The sequence below is a fragment of the Mustela putorius genome, unplaced genomic scaffold (assembly GCF_011764305.1).
Source record: "Mustela putorius furo isolate JIRA1106 unplaced genomic scaffold, ASM1176430v1.1 tig00003987_pilon_pilon_pilon, whole genome shotgun sequence".
NCBI lineage: Eukaryota > Metazoa > Chordata > Mammalia > Carnivora > Mustelidae > Mustela > Mustela putorius.
The window spans coordinates 10,976,468-10,993,557 of NW_025422126.1; positions in this window are offsets into that span (position 1 = coordinate 10,976,468).

A 17,090-nucleotide genomic window follows, 5' to 3' on the forward strand; every position below is an offset into this window, starting at 1 on the left:
TGTTAGCTCAACATAATAGAGTTTGTTTGTTGAGCATATTAAAGACTGGCTCCAGTTTGGCAGGAACAGGTAGTGGTAGTAGGTGTGTAGAAGTGTGTGTTGAAGAGAGGGGTTTTCTCTACATAGTTATTCATAAACTAAGATTATGGTAATTCTAACATCTTCAATTCATAACTCTCAAGGTTGCCCTTGGGACTATCTACCTCCCCAAGCTGAAAGCAGCAAAAATCATAAAGGACCATGTGGAAAGATTTTTACTACCATGCCTGTAAGTGGTACATATCATTCCCACTCATATTCTATTAGCTACAGTTAGTCTCATGTCTACTCTAACTGCAAAGGATCCTGGGAAATGTAGTTTGGCTATGTTCTCAGGAAGAAGAGAAAGGTTTTTGCCAGCATCACTCACTGCAAGCTAGGCAAAAGAATTTCTACTTGTGAAGCAGCTAACATCACAGAAGGACTATACAGTCATTGAGAACACTATTTTCTATTAACTCTAAATCATTACTTGTGTGGGCATCTGTGGTTTGTATTTGTGTGTTGTTGTTGTTATTCTAGCAAATTTCCTTTTTTTGTCTTTTTTCTCTCTGATAAAACTAATTGGACGAGATGTAGGTTTTAGAGTGGCATGAATCCAGGATTGAAGGCCAGCTCTTTTACTTCCCAGCAAAAAGACTTCATCAAATTTTATTTTCTTCATCAGTAAAATGACAGTAACAATATCTAGGCCGCTATAAGAACAGTCTGGGATGACATCTGATGTTTAGGAGGTTCTGTGTTTGGTTAAATTGGCTCATGTTAGAACAATTTGATCACTAGAAAAATGGGGAGAAATACTGTGTATTTTTTAAATTGCCTTTGACTGAAAAGAGTATATTGGAACTTTCAGCATTTTTTTCTTTCATTGATTTTACTGAAATATAATTTACATATAATAACATTGACCAATTATAAGAGTACAACTTGAAAAATTTTGACAAATTATACAGCAATATAATGGCATTCATAATAAAAAGTATTTAATCTACTTCCATTACTCCAAACTTTCCCTCATGCTCCTTTGTAGTCAACATCTTCCCCCTTCACCTCTAGTCTTTGACAACTACTGATTTCTATCACTACGGCTTTCCCCTTTCTAGAATTTCATTATTATTCAACGTTTATTTTAATATCTGGACTCTAATTTAGCATGATGTATATTAACAGTTAATTCATTTTCACTGGTGAATACTATTATATTGTATAGATATTCCAATTTTGCTTATAAATCCTCCTTATAAGTTGATGAACATTTGAACCACTTTTGTTTTTTGGCTAATATGAATATATCTGCCATGAGCATTTGAGTGTAAGTCTTTGGACATATGTTTTTATTTATCTAGGATTAGGACTGCAGTGGTAGTCTTGCTATGTTAGGACGCTCACTAACTTATTTGTGTTTGCTAATCTGCCTTTTATTATAATTTCATACCCCTCTCTTCAACACACAGTTCCACACACACTACCACAACCTGTTTTATGCTTTGCATAAAAGGAAAAGATTTTCAATTACCGAAATGAGATAACCCCCCACTTAATATTGTGGTTGCTTTTATAGTAATCTCTCAAGCTTGGTCATTGTGAATGTGACAGAGAAATAGCAATATAATAGCTATGTTCTTCTACATTACTCCCATGTTTCTTCCATGAGCTGAGGTCATAACAATAGCAACAAGTATTAAGCTTCACCTACTCTGTCACTGAGATATATTTGTGTGTGTGTGTGTGTGTGTGTGTGTGCATGTTTATGGGTGTGTTTTAATGTAGAAACTAAGATGTAGAGATGACTGGATTTGCTTAAGGTTATCCGTTAGGAAGAAGTATAGAATGGAGTTTAAATTCAAATCTACCTGAGTTCCCACACACTTATCACTTGTCTTGGTAGATTCAGATAGCTATAACAGAATACTATGGACTGGGTAGTGTATCAATAACAGAGATGCATTTCTTACAGTTCTGGAGGCTGGAAAGTTCAAGATCAAGGCATCCACAGATTCATATGGTGAGGACCCATTTTCTGGTTCATTGCCTTCTTTTGACTATGTCCTCACATGGGGAAATGGGCAAGTGCTATCTCTGGACCTCTTTTATCAGGGTACTAGTCCTATTCATGAGGACAGAGTTCCAAAAGCCCCATTTGCAAATACTCTCACACTGAAGATAAGTTTTAACATATGAATTTGAGAGAGACACATTCAGTCTATAGCACCATAGATCTGTGTTTTTGAGTCTGCAAAACTAAGGGAAATTCTCTAGCAATGGAGATCCATTATGGCTTTGTCTGCGAAGAACCATCTGGATGTCTGGTGGTTCCTCTCTTCTTAACAGGTGTCCTTCTATGACAGATCATACAGAGCAAGTATTGGCCAGAATTACTTTCTGTATTACATAAAATCGATTTTGACTTTGGAGAGTTATTTCTATAAGATTCTTTCTCAAGAAAAAAATTTAAAAAAAAACAGGTATACTTGGTATTTTAAATAAATATTGTTAGAATAGTCCTAGACAAGAGAGAAGTTTCCTAAAAATAAATCACCTATTCAACAGGTAACAAGAATCTCTTATAATAGGAAAAACTCCATAACAATAAATATCAAGCCCTAAAAACAATCCTAGCATTGGTTCCCTTCCCTTTAAATGCACCATGTCAAGGTGACTCCAGGAAATATATCCCAACAGCATACAGGATGTGGGCAATGACAAAAAGAGATACTGGGACTACTGTGTATTTTTAAAACTGCCTTATCTTGGGGTACCTGAGTGGCTCAGTTGGTTAAGTGTCTGCCTTCTGCTCAGGTCATGATCTCAGGGTCCTTGGATAGAGCCCCAAGTTGAGCCCCACCTTGAGCCCCATGTGAAGCTCCCTGTTCAGCAGGGAGACTCTTTATTCTTCTCCTTCTGCCCCTTCCCCCACTTGTGCTCTTATTCTCTCTCTCTCAGATAAATAAATAAAATTTAAAAAAATAAACTGTCTTATCTTTACTAACAACATTGGAACCTTTTGGGTACTTCATCTATAACTTGCATATAAACCAAAAATAGTTTTTCTCATGAAAAGTTCTCAAATAAGTACTTATTCTAGAGCACAAGGTCAGCTTGTCACTTGCTCTCCCCTTAGTACAGATGTCACCATCTCATAATTATGCAATTATTTTCTATTAGGACTTTGTTTTAGCAATGGCTGGAGAGATTGCTGACACGTATAATCTCCAAGAGTATCATCATGTAATTTAATAAAATAAAATAAATAAAATAAAATAATAATAAAATAAATAAATAATAAAATAAAATAAATTCAACGATTAAAAGATTCCATTAAGTTACTCAGTTTATAATTTATTCTGAGCAAGATATGTAGTCTAACGAAACAAGATTAGGTTCATTTGAGTGCTTCTTGAGACAGCAGCCGGGGTGTTTTACAAGCACCTCACTATGTAATGAACCAATATTTTTTTCCTCTTTGTTCCTGTTCTTTCCTTTGTGGCAAAGTTTATCAGGAGAGACACAGTCTTTGGAGGAGAATGATCTTGGATTGTAGGCCAGCTCTTTCATTTTCCAGTTACATGATTTCTTCAAGTTTTAGTTTCCTCATCAGCCAAGTGACAGTGATAGTATTTATTTACAAGGCAGTCATGAGGATTAAATGGCTGTTCACTCCATTCATCAAGGTAGTAAATACAGAAGGAGAACAAGTTTATGTATGGATTATAAATTCATTCCTGTGATGAGCTCAGGTGCCTGTGGGACAACCATAAAGTATTATAACATGGTGGATTTGTGCAACAGAGCTGAATGGCCAGATCAGAGGTACAGATATTTGAGAACCATCAAGTGTGGATGACTATATGACTAGTAAAGCACAGGGAAGGCATAGGCATGTCCAAGGAGAGGATGTAGAGTCACAGAACTCTGGAAAATCAGGCGGGGACCGAGGGAACAATGGAGTTGGGGAGCAGTGTTTCAAAGGAAAGGACTTCCAGAGAAGAAATGCATAATCCAAATTCTGCATATTTGTGAGTAGGAGTTGCTTTGCAGTACTATTTTTATAAGATTTTTGTTCAATTGATTAAAAAAAAAGTCCTTGAAAAGAGCATTGGGGAACACCATGGGAAAACTATAATTGAATAAATATCCAAGTTTTCTAAGAAGTTGGTGGCAGCTGGGCAAGCAGTCTTCTCTATTACACTTCAATTTAGAGGGAAAGGCTGCCAAAAACCTCTCACTGGCAGAGAAACCAACCTGGATGCGTCTTTATAGGACAGGCTGCTTTGGAGGCCAAGTGAAAAAGGGAGTACCAAGCCTGTCTGATAATAAAGTCTATATGCCTGACTTGATCCAGCTTGTCTCCTAAATCCATTCAATAAATACCCTACTTCTTGAGTATCTATCTTACAATTGGGCTGGGCTAGTAGGAAAAGAAAATAAGTGAGAAGCAATTTTTGTCAATGGAAATTCTACAATATGGTATAAGATAGAGTCATAATAACTTATAAAGATAAACAAAAACAAGGTCCAACAGCATGCCTAAATCAAAACTTTTCTGTATCTTCTTGAACTGAAGAGGAACTTTCATTCTTTACCTTCTTTCTATTTCAGGCAATATTTTGTTTTCATCTATACTATGAGAAATGTATTCTTTCCATTTTACAGATGAGAAAATTAAAGCAGATTCTTGAGGGTTTTTTTTTTTTTTTTGAGACTTGAATTTTCTTGACTTCACAAAGTCAACAATGGGTGAAGGTAAAATATTGCCTTGTTCTCTTCAATAGTAAACCCAGTATGTCAGGACACCCTATGGTCACACTGCAATTATAAATGCAAAACATGCATCACAAAATTGTAAATGGCAATACAATGTTCACCTCTTTAATTCAGAAGAGACACAGAAAGGGTGGGGAGATGGAAGGGATGAAGGCAAGGAGGGAAGGATAAAAGAATGAGAGCAAAAGGTGAGAAGATAGAAAGTGAGAATATGCAGAAGGACTGAGAGAAGGAAGAAAACAGAACTAAGTGATAGAGACAATAATGCCTGTCTGAACTAAAGACAAACATCTCTCCTGAGTCAATAATTATTTTTGGTTTTTCCCTAGCCTCTAGAAGGTGAAAGATTATTACTCAGTAGGGTTTCTTCAGAGGGGGACTAAAAACTGTATAGTTAATAATGTAAACATAATTCCCAGGAATCAAGAAAAGCAAAAGAAATGAAATAACACTAAAATGGAAAACAGAACCAAAGATAAAAATCAGATTGTGTTATTAACACCAGGGCTTTGAAACAGAACCAGAATATTTATAGACCTACAGACTATGAAATGAAGGGAATTGTTTCCATGGCATGCATATATAGGACATGAATGTAGGTATATAAGGACCTGATAATTTACCTACCCTACTCCTATCTCAGGATCTGTGAAATATGATAGAAAAATGTGGGACTCTAGATAGAAACCTTCACTTCAGCCTAGCCCTCAACCTTTACCCAATTATTTGGAAAAGTAATTTATTTGTTATGGATATCAGGGTTCTCAACCTTAAAATTTAAAACATTTACTTATGCACAATGTACATAAAGACTGCGTGTCCATCTATTTTAAATAAAGTGGATCGAGGTAGTTGCAACATGATATTTAAGGACACAGGCTTCAGGGTAAGTGCTCAGGTTTGAATTCAGGCCTTCCTTTTAATGCTAAGAGAGCTATTTCACGTCTCTAAGCATAATTCCCTCATCTGTAAAATGATAATGGTAATAGTACTGAATTCTTGAGGAAGTTATGAGGATTGTTTGAGATAATGCATATAATATGCCTTGCATAGTACCCTGGTAAGCAGCAAGTTCTTAACAAATGCTATTTGATGGTTGTAAAGATGGCGGCAATGACTATTAGAGAAAATGGAAATGATAATGAGGATGGTTGGGATGGTAAAGCTGTAATACTCTCTGGGAAGCCTTCCCTGACTGTCTCCTCACCCCTGGAGATAGGAAGACCCTTCTCTCTATCACTGTACAATTCTGAATATACTTCCACTTAGAGTTATTACATGTTCCAGTTGTCACGATCTCTGTCTTTCTTTCCTGCTAATCTATAAGCAACATGAAGTTCTACCTCAGTCTTTTCTATTCCTTCATTACTTTGGACATAGACTCTCAAAGAATATGTTGAATGGCTGAATCAGTTGAATATTTTAGATAGTGCACTATAAATGAATATTTTAGATAGTGCACTATAAATGCACTATAAATGCTACAGTTTTCATAAAAGTGTAGGAATGCTCAGCAGTATTGATATAATTGTTTAGATAGCTTTTTCCTCTTGTTCAATTATTTTTCAAATAATAACACTCCATGTGTTGGGAAGGTATCCAAAATCTCCACTAACTTTGACTGTGAAAATAGTTGTTCTTTGTTTGGTATGAAAGCAAAGTGGGAAGAAATTGACTTGGAGATGGAAGAACTTAATGCAGCACAAAAGAAAAAAAAATTCTGAGAATACAAATGTTGATGATGGAAGTGCAATCAGAGAGCAGCATCGGCATCTCTTGGAATCTTATTAGAAACTACCCAGATCTACTGATTCAGAACCCACATTTTAACAAAATCCTCAAGTGATTCCTGCTCCTACTGAATTTGAGAAATTCTGCTCTAAAATCCAGAGCATACTCAGTGGAGCAGGCAATAAGTTCTCTTTTCCTGGACTCTTTAGGAAAAGGCACATGGTAAAAAAGGAAACAAATGTCTACAGGTCACCTATGATGTACTAAACTCAGAATAGGTGTTTTGCTGTTTTTAATTTTAATCCTTCCAGTGTTTTTGCAGAGTGTGCGTTGTTATCATTCCTTTTATAGGAGCTCAGGGGGGCAATGAATAATGAATATCATAGTGACAGTCACACCGTGATCAAGTAGCAAAGTCTGAATTTGACCTGATGATTCTACTTCAAAGCCAGTTTTCATAAAAGTCTCATCAAGCTCTAATTCAGTAACCTTGCTCTCAAGTCACAACTCGCTTCCAGCATCATCGGAGAGACAACTTGACCTTTGACTATCTGAAGTCATGCAGTAGAACACCATTTGTTTCAAGGCCAGGCTGAACTCAAGCAGATATGGGTTCAAATTCTAGGTTCCCTTCTTAAATGCTATGCCACACTGAGCTGAACAGGATTAACACCTAAAACTAACAGTCTGTTGCCAAGACTTAATATCATGTGCATAAAGCACTTGGCACAGCCCCCAATATATACTAATTTCTCAACAAATGTTAGGTACTACTCCAATTAAATTGTTTATTTCTCAACACATTATTTAATATCAATAACAACATCTCCCAAAATTCTTAAAGTATCAGTTATTCTTACATTCTTACAATCAACCATCACTTGATTACTGTATTTGGATATTTCAAAAGGGCCTCGAACCAAATATATCTAATTCCAAACTGATGACCTTTTCCTGAACTCTTCCACAGCAGCTTGAACTGTCTTTGTCATATCAATTATCATACTGTATTGTAATTAATTTTTACTCTCACTAGACTATGACTTATTTAATACCAAGGTCTGCATATTATTCATCTCTTAAATCCCCAGTCCTGAGCTCATTGAAAATATTACATGATTCTTTATGATATTTATCTAGATAGCCTTGTACTCTGCTCAAAACTTACATCAGAGAAACACCATTTTTAATTGTCCCAGAGGAAAATGCCATGTTTACTATAGATTTTTAATTTGGTAACTTTAAAAACTATTCTGTTTGAGAAAGTAGACTTCATTCCAGGGTCTGGATTTATTATTACAATGATGCTATATTCATAAAATGTTATTTTAAAATATGGAAAGAAAATTCCCACATCTGAAATATTACTAGTTTGGCAGGCCACAGATAAATAAGAAGACCCCACTGTAACTTCTGGTTCTTTGGTATGAAGAAAAGTTAATATAAAGGTGTAAGAGGAGCTGCCATTATGTTAACTGAAATATCAACATTTTTTCAAAGAAGTCATATTCAATGATTATTTGACAAGGATTAAAATCTTCTGTTGGGATTGATTAGGTAATGATACAATGAAAAATGGCAGAAGTATTGTTTGCCTAGTCTCTGAGTAGAACTAAAAGTTATAAACATTATAGAACAAGACCTCTGCTCTGAGTCCATGCTTTAACCTACAGTCTCTATTTCATACAGAGTGAATATCTCCAAAATGTGTGAAGGTTCAACACAGCTTGAAAGCAAACAGAAATGAAGCCTTTTTTGACTACTGAGTTCAAAGTGAGGGCCTTTTATTAACTATATATCTTAATGTTTAGTGGTTTGTGTTTTCTGAAAGGTAGAGTATCACAAATATTCACAGGCATTACAGGTTCAGTTATCCTAGGGATTGAATGCCACATCAAATACTCTTTAATTGTGTGAAGTTAAAAAAATTAATTAACTTTGCCTAACCCTATTTTTTTTTTTAATCTGTACAACTACAGTAACACTCTAACTTTCATGGCTGTTGTGAAGATTAAAATGAGGTAGCATGCATAGCAGGCAGGATGTTTGTAAATGGTAGCTATTCTCTCTCTATATATTTTTTTTCCCTAAAGTGAATGCCAAGATTAAGGTCATATTAGATACACTTTTAAATAACATCAATAGTATAAGTTTACATTGGTGGCTCTCTGTTTTTCTCTTTATCTTTGTATGTATATAATACATATTTATATATACTTTTCTATAATTAGGTAATACATTTCCCTCTAAGGGGTTTATAGAGCCCATACGTAGTACTTGAGCAGAAGCTGCCCTAAGGGACAGAATTCCACCAAATTAAATCAGGAAAGTAGAACTTGTAAATCTAAAAAGGGTACGTCTAAAATTAGAATAAACCTTTTAAGGTGATGATGACATTGGTGGTGGTTGTGATGGCGGTGGTGAATGCCATCGTTTATTGAATACCTATTAAGTATTAAGCTCTGTAGCTGATGTTTTATACTGACAGGGTTCAGAATGAGCTTCTCAAAATATGCCATTATAGCATGTGGATTATTTTGAGCTGAACATAAGTAAGGTCCAAAAGTCTCAGGAAGAGCTTTTTATCTTCCCTTTACCTGCCTCTTAGAATTTAGAGAGAGGGTATGGTCCAGGAATAGAGTAGCTCAGGAAATAACTACAAAGAGAATGAACTAGGTGTCATAAGGTGGGGGAGCTTGTCAGGGCCCCTTTGCTCAAATTCCTCTCAGTGTCCCATTGTCACTACAAAGCATGGCAAACATTTGTTAATAAAACATCTGCTTTTTCTATCTTCTTTTTTTTTTTTAAGATTTTATGTATTTATTCATTCGACAGAGAGAGATCACAAGTACTTTTCCTATCTTCTGTGAATTATCTTCCTTTCCCTTGAAACCTCAGACCCCTACCCCTTCTCTTTAGCTTAGGATGGCATGTAAGGGTCAACTGCCTGTCCTGGAGCCTCTTGTGTCCTCTTGAGCTCCTATACATATGAAATTAAATTTATATATTCTTCCTCTTAATATGTTTCATGTCACTTTAGTCAATATACTAGCCAAAAGAATCCAGAAGGGTAGAAAAAAATTTTTCCTTCTCCACATTTTATCTCTAAGTTTTGAAAATGTTTATAGGGACGCCTGGGTGGCTCAGTTGGTTAAGCAGCTGCCTTCGGCTCAGGTCATGATCCCAGCGTCCTGGGATCGAGTCCCACATCAGGCTCCTTGCTCGGCAGGGAGCCTGCTTCTCCCTCTGCCTTTGCCTGCCATTCTGTCTGCCTGTACTTGCTCTCTCCCCCTCTCTCTCTCTGATAAATAAATAAAATCTTTAAAAAAAAAAAAAGAAAGAAAAAAGAAAACGTTTATAAAGGAGATATTATTATCCATGTTCTACAGAAACTGAAGTTCAGGTGGTATCAGTGGCTTGCTTAAAGTCAAACAACTAGCTGGTAGAAGAGGAACTAGAATTCAGTATTTTCTGATTCCACAACCAGTAGATATAACAGACTACCACTCTATTATATTGGAAGAAATGTATAAAAACAATCTGTTAAGAATCTAATAAAAAGAAATTATTAGTTCAAATATTTTTTTAAAATGCCAGCACATCTCCAGCAGCATTCAGAAATGTCAGTGCCCTGACTAGCTGGCATGAGAATTTTGGTCACTTTGCAACTCTAGCCCTATGTGGATTCCAGGTATTGCTGGCTAACATGAGTTTTTCAGATTATCAAAAATAAACCTGGTTAATGTGACTCAAATGTTCAAGAACTTAATCATCACTAGATATACTGAAAAAGTTTCTGGATCCACAAAGTTGAATCCAGCCTCTAAGCTGTATTGCCCCCATCCAGCCTGCACTGTATTGAAGTCACCAGTATTATTAAGTCCATGTTAAAATAATTAGCCGATCTTCCGCTGTGGCATTACCATCTTTTAATGAAACAGCAACTTAAAACCAAATAGCTTTTAAATGGGCATTTTAAAGCAGATTTCATGATACTTACTGTGTGGGTAAAGCACTGAAATAAATCTCTAACCACAGAAAGTACCCACATTTCATTTTCATTTCCTTATTTTTTCCTTTCTTCTATTTCAATAAAAGCAAAAGAAATGTTTGCCAAAACAAAGAAAAAAAAAAGAAACCAAATAAAACAACCCAAAACAAATATTACCTCTGTAAAAAGAGATAAGTAGTAAGTAGATTCTTTAAACCATTCTTGTATGCCAGTGTTTTTTGGACACGCTTGGAGAAAACAGCACTTTTCCAGGAGGTGACTCAACTCCCAAATGCCAAAGCCATCTACCTCCTGACAGACTCTACCAAGCACGCTGCTTCTAAAAGAGATCAGCCCTTGGATGTCTAAACTGGATGCCAGCCTATTTGTTCATTGAGATTAAGTGCCACAGTATTACGAGGATAGATCTATCAAGACCCGTTTGTAGATGCTGGCCCAATTGCCAAGTGGCAGGCTGCACCTGAATGGCGACAGGGGAGGAGTGACTCAACACGTCACACACAGCACAACTTAATGACCGCTTTGAAAGGAGCTCACAAAGAAGTTCAAAAGCAACAGAACAAATCAGCCAGCCAGGGCTTTAGCCTGGTAGAGTTTGATGTTATCCTCTTAGCTCTACTCCCGTCCATTAGTATAATGAAAGCTAATGAAGTTAATTATTTAATAAAAATATTTTCTTTCTAATGAAATTCATTGCTGATCAAATTAGATAATGGATTTTAAAAGCATAATGCACAATGCACACTGTCATTTTTAAGCCTTGAAATAGGCGTTTCTCCAGAGGCGATTGGATAGATGCCTCTTGACAACCTTCATCAGCATATAGGCTGCTTTCTGCAGATGATCCTGAAGTCTTCACGAGACATCTGCATAGGAGTTAATGGTCAGTTACCCTAGACTTATACTTCACGTACCAGAAACCTCTGCAGTGAAAAGAGCCCGAGTTCTGGCAGGGAGTGAGTCTGACCTAAGCAAAGTCAATTACCAGCTCTATAATCTTTGCCAAATCACTTCTTGGAACCTCAAATTCATCATTTATATAATGGGTATAAACATCTATCTTACACAGTCAAAAAAGAAACCATAATTAAGCCTGGTATTTCAGAGCTGCTCAGTATATGCTAGTTTCCTCCCCAATTCCCCAAACTCTACCCTATTCCATCAGTGTTTTAAGTGATTAGATAATTCAGGCAGGTGGGATGGGAACAGCTATTAAGAATACAGCTGTAGGGGGTGTCTGGGTGACTCAGTGGGTTAAGCCTCTGTCTTCAGCTCAGGTCATGATCTCAGGGTCCTGGGCTCCTCAGGCTCTCTGCTCAGCAGGGAGTCTGCTTCTCCCTCTCTCTCTCTCTGCCTGCCTGCCTCTCTACCTACTTGTGATCTCTCTGTGTCAAATACAAAAAAAAAAAAAAAAAGAAAAAGAAAAAGAAAAAAAAGAATGCAGCTGTAAAATCTCAGGGACCTCCAGTTTCAACTTTTCAGAAACAGTGTTCATAAAATTTCTGTGTCCAATTCCTGGCTCATTTACCCCTTTCATAAAAAGAATTCCTAACATGCAAATTATCAAGATAAATACAAGGTTCTGTTGGTTTACCAGCCCAAATCCTACTAAAGCGCACCTGTTTTACCATTCACGTATTTTACTCAGAACTTTTTTCAGAATGCATTTCAAGAGAGTGATAGAAAGACATTAATGAGCTTGTTTCCTCCTAAGCACCTTTCTCATACTAGCCTTTTGGAGGAAGATTAAAATAGAAAATACTGCATTTATAAATGGGACGTCTTGTGCTTTATATTTATCCTATAGTTTTATTCTTAACATTTTAGTATCAACCATAACTCATCTTCTTGGAAAATGAGTGGAAGGACAGGTTTGATTGCAATTTTGGGATTTATCCACTGAGATTATGGATGTTGTCTTCAACCTATACTGAATTATCAAAGTCATCCTAGTAAGTTAGCCATAACAACATTAAGGTCATACATTTTAATTGATCTTTAATAAAAATACAGGAGTACAGTAACTTCTTTTCTAGATACTTACAGGTATATTTCCCTAAACAGTGATCTTCCTGAAAGCAGGATCTCCAGCACAAAGTTACTTACTGACACTTATTACACATTAATTACCATAATAATGAGCTAATTACTAGGTAAATAAGGAATCAGTTTATGAGCTGACTCTTTCCTTTAAAGAAAAAGCAAGCTCTTTCCTTTTTAAAAAAAATGCTAACAATTTGGTGTAAATGAAAAATACAGGATAAACTTTGGAGAAAGAAAGCCCTTAAATTCTTTTTTTTTTTTTTTTAAGATTTTACTTATTTATTTGACAGAGAGAGACACAGCAAGAGAGGGCACACAAACAGGGGGAATGGGAGAGGGAGAAGCAGGTTTCCGGTTTAGCAGGGAGCCCTATGCTGGGCTAGATCCCAAGACCCTGGGATTATGACCTGAGCCCAAGGCAGATGCTTAACAACTGAGCCACCCAGGTGCCCCAAGACCTTAATTCTAATCCATTTGTGATAACTAGGTAGCTAGGTGATAGGTGAGAGAGAAGGAGAGAGATGACAAAGAGACAGACAGGTAAGAAGCCACCTTAGCCCTCCAACCAAACTCATAGTCTTGTAGCTTAAACAAGCACCCTTAGTCCCATGACTGATAGACTAACCTTTCTTTGTGTATATATAGATCATGCATTCTTTCCTAGAAAGAACAGAGCACCTCTGCACAACCCCCAGGTACTTAGGAACCAGACCCTTCCCTTCACACAACCTCAGAGCACTGAGATGTTGTCTGTAGCTGGCACCATCAAGCCTGCACATACTCAAGAAATGTTATGGATCACTTTATTTCCCTTATTGAGTAACTACCCCCAAACTCCTTTAAAAACCCTTAGGCCAGGCAGAAACTTCAAAATGGCCTTTCCTGCAAGAGTCTGCCTTCTCCCACTGTGTCCAATCACCTGAATAAAACTCACATTCCTTTCCAATCAAAGCTAGTCTCTGCAGTATTGCCTTTTTAGCGACAGACAGCTGAACCTGCGTTTTGATAAAGGATAAAGAGCCAAGTGAAGGTGTTTGTTCATAACAGTATGCTGGGTGCCAACTGGTTAGTAGGTGGAAGGCCAAGTTAGAAAATCAGCATTTTGCACCCATCATGGTGGGGGGGGGGGTTACTTCCAAATAAAATGGTCAAGACTTATTTTAAAAATTATCATTCAGTTGATTGTATACCACTCACAAGTAACTTATAACATGGGCTTTTTTGGATCAGATTGCAATATGGAGAATAAGGATGGGGGCAGGATGTCAGGGGTCCTAACTATTTTTAAGATTAAATAAGTAGTAATTGCTAATTTACCTAAAATCTTGTATCACTCTCCTGGAACATGATGACTTTTAGTCCTCTCTCTTCTCTAAGTTGGAACCATGTTTCTCCAACCTCAGAACTTAATGCTTTCTCCTTGAAACCAGACTGTCTTACACAGTATGTCTCCCTTTATAATCTCTTTTGCTATCAGGTTTCTATATCGCAGGTGTTCTGCCAGTTCGGTTTATGGCCTCCAGACCACCTGTGCCCTGGTATTTGAAGGAAGGAACCCTGGTCAAGCTCAAATATTGTGAAGGAAATTTTGCAGTCTTGGTTATACTTCTCCACCTTAAAAGTTATAGGCATTTTATACAAAAATGCAAAATAAAATTTGTACCCACAACTTGAAAAATAATAGAGTCTTTGATTCTTTCTAGTATATAATAGGAGTGGATTGTTCAACTGGATAAGCAGAGGAGGATTTTTTGTTTGTTTCTCTTTCTTTGCTCCTATTTTGAGAATACCGAATAGAGTTATTATAAGTCACTCAGGCATGAAACAAATGACTGAACTAAAATTGTGAAATGACTTCAATTAATAGAATAACAAAGCCCATGTACTCCTGCTGGACACTAGTCTATTGTAAGAATCATTCTACATTTCACGATTTAGCATTCAGACACTCAGTCAGGTGACACAGATGAACTGCTAAAGAACTGATCTCATACTAACGTCCACATTTTTTGTATAACAAAGAATGTCTATGGTAGAAACCCACTAAATAAGCCAGTTCTTTAGTTTACAGAGGAAAAGACCAGAATTTAGAGAAACTGATAGTTGAGCTAGACCAGATCACCAGTGTTCTAGCTCTACTTTCATAGCTCTGTCTGTTACACTGCCCATACTGTACTGTGAGTACAATTCTAACTCTGTGTGGAAATACAGATACATAAGAGGGAGACAATACCTACCTGCTCATTTGGGGTGGTTTGACTTGAGTGTATAGTACAAATGATAAAAACAGGTAAAGAATGAATTGCTTTTTCTTCTGTACTTACCATGCTGTCTAGTAATGAGCTCACATTCAATGAATGCATGTTTGTTGAATGAAGCATTAAGTAAATGCAATGTGATCATCCCACCAAGCACCTACTATGTGCTAATTGTGTGTTAGGCACTGTAATAGGTGCTTCGTGATTTGTAAAGCACAGTTCCATTCAAGGACCTCACAGTTTATTTGTGAAAACATGCCAGTGAATAGATAATTGCTGTATTATATGATGAGTTCAATTGTGAAGAGGTGACCCAGAGATGTTCTGAACCTTTAAAAAGAAGAATCTAAAAAGAAATAGTCCTAAATGTATTGCAGCCCAACTAGAATCCAGTTGAGTGTTATAATGAAAAGATGTATGTATTTCTATCATATGGCTTTTTTTCTTCAAATTCAAACTCTATAGCTGTAAATTATTCCTGTGCATAGAGATGAAGTAACCCATGAAGGGAATGAATATTCCTAGCATCAGTCATCCTAGGAAAAGCTCAGTTCTGTGGCAGAAAACAGGTACTCAGAAGGGAGATGAGTTAAACTGTGCAGCCCATGAAATTCATATGCTGAAGTCCTAATTCCTGGAACCTCAGAATGTGACTCTATTTGGAAATGGGGCCTTTAAAGAGGTACTTAAGGTTAAATGAGGTCATTGAGGTGGATCCTAATGCAATATGACTGGTATCTTCACAAGAAGAAGAGAATAGAACACAGAATGGGGATGGTCATGTGAAAACACAAAAAGAAAGTGGCCATCTAGAATCCAAGGAGAGAAGTTCAGAAGAAGCCAAACCTACCAATACACTGATCTTGGACTTCTGGTCTCAAGAATTACGAGAAAATGAATTTCTGTTCTTTAAGCCACCCAGCCTGGTGGTATTTTATTACAGTAGCCCTAATAAGCTAATATAAAATGCTTTACCTTAAGATGAAGAAAAAAATCACCTCCTTTTGGTACCGGGAGTTAGTTTGATCTACACTCTGAGGTACTGAAATGCCTAGGAATCCTACAGAAGAAGGTAGCAAGCTGAGCCCAGACCCAGGAGGCAGTTCAGAAGTGAGAAAGATAATTACTATTTCTAAAATATGTCATTTATATCTCAATAAAGCTGGAAAGAGGAGGTGGTCCAGGAGGGAGAAATTTAGGTGGAAAAGGGACTCCAGGGTGTGTTCTGTTTTGGGCTGAGGTTGTTATTCTCTACATTGTACTTCTTTTCTGTTGTGGTCAATCTTCAGTAAAATATTACTAAAACTTTAGCCTAAGCTTTGGTTCTTTGGGATGCTCTTCATTCTCTAATTGGAGCAAATGAGGGAAAAAAAAATCAATGACTCTCCATAGTGAGAAATCTCTCTGTACCCTGGGTTTGCATTCTTGTGGATGAGAGGTATCAGAGGGTACAGAGTCAGAACAGCAAACCTGAGTGACCCTTTTTAAGCACATGTGAGGCCCAAGTGCATCAAAGAAGTAACTGTGGAATATGTTGGAGGGGAAGGGCCTAATTCATAGTAGGCTGTATGATCTTCTTAAATTTGAATTAACATGATACTACTTTCCATTACAGTTTAATAAGTTCTGAAATGTGCAACTGACATGAAGAGAATGAAAGACATAAGGTAGTTTAAGAGTCCAAAAAGAATTGTATTTGGAACAATAATTATAGGTTTGGAATTCAAAATGCTACAGTAAAGGTGTCTGTGAGATATGTAGATGGTCAAGTCTAGAAGATTTCCTTTTACCTCTGCACAAGGCTTTTCATTTTGAAATTTTGTTTTCAATTGCTTGTCTCAAATTATCTTCAAGATTAGGTATTAGATTCTCTTCTCAGGTCTACTTTTTGACATGCTGTCACTTTCAAATAGACAGATTTCCATCTCTATTTTATAGATAAAATGCAAGCTAAACTTACTCAACATCACACACTGGAAGAGGAAGGACTCCCCATCTAGTGCTCATTTCACAAAATCAAAGTCCTCCCTCTAAGAAAAGCCCCAAGCATCAAGAAAATTTAAGTTCCTTTCAGGAAATAAGATATACTTCAATAAAACATTCTCTACCCAAACTTCAAAAAGCTAATTTTGTTTTTCTTAGTAAAAATTCCCATCCGCTCACCCATTAATGAATCAATACATAGCATTTAGAAGATGTAATTCCCTTTTTTTTAAAATAATAAGTCTATTATAATCTTAGAA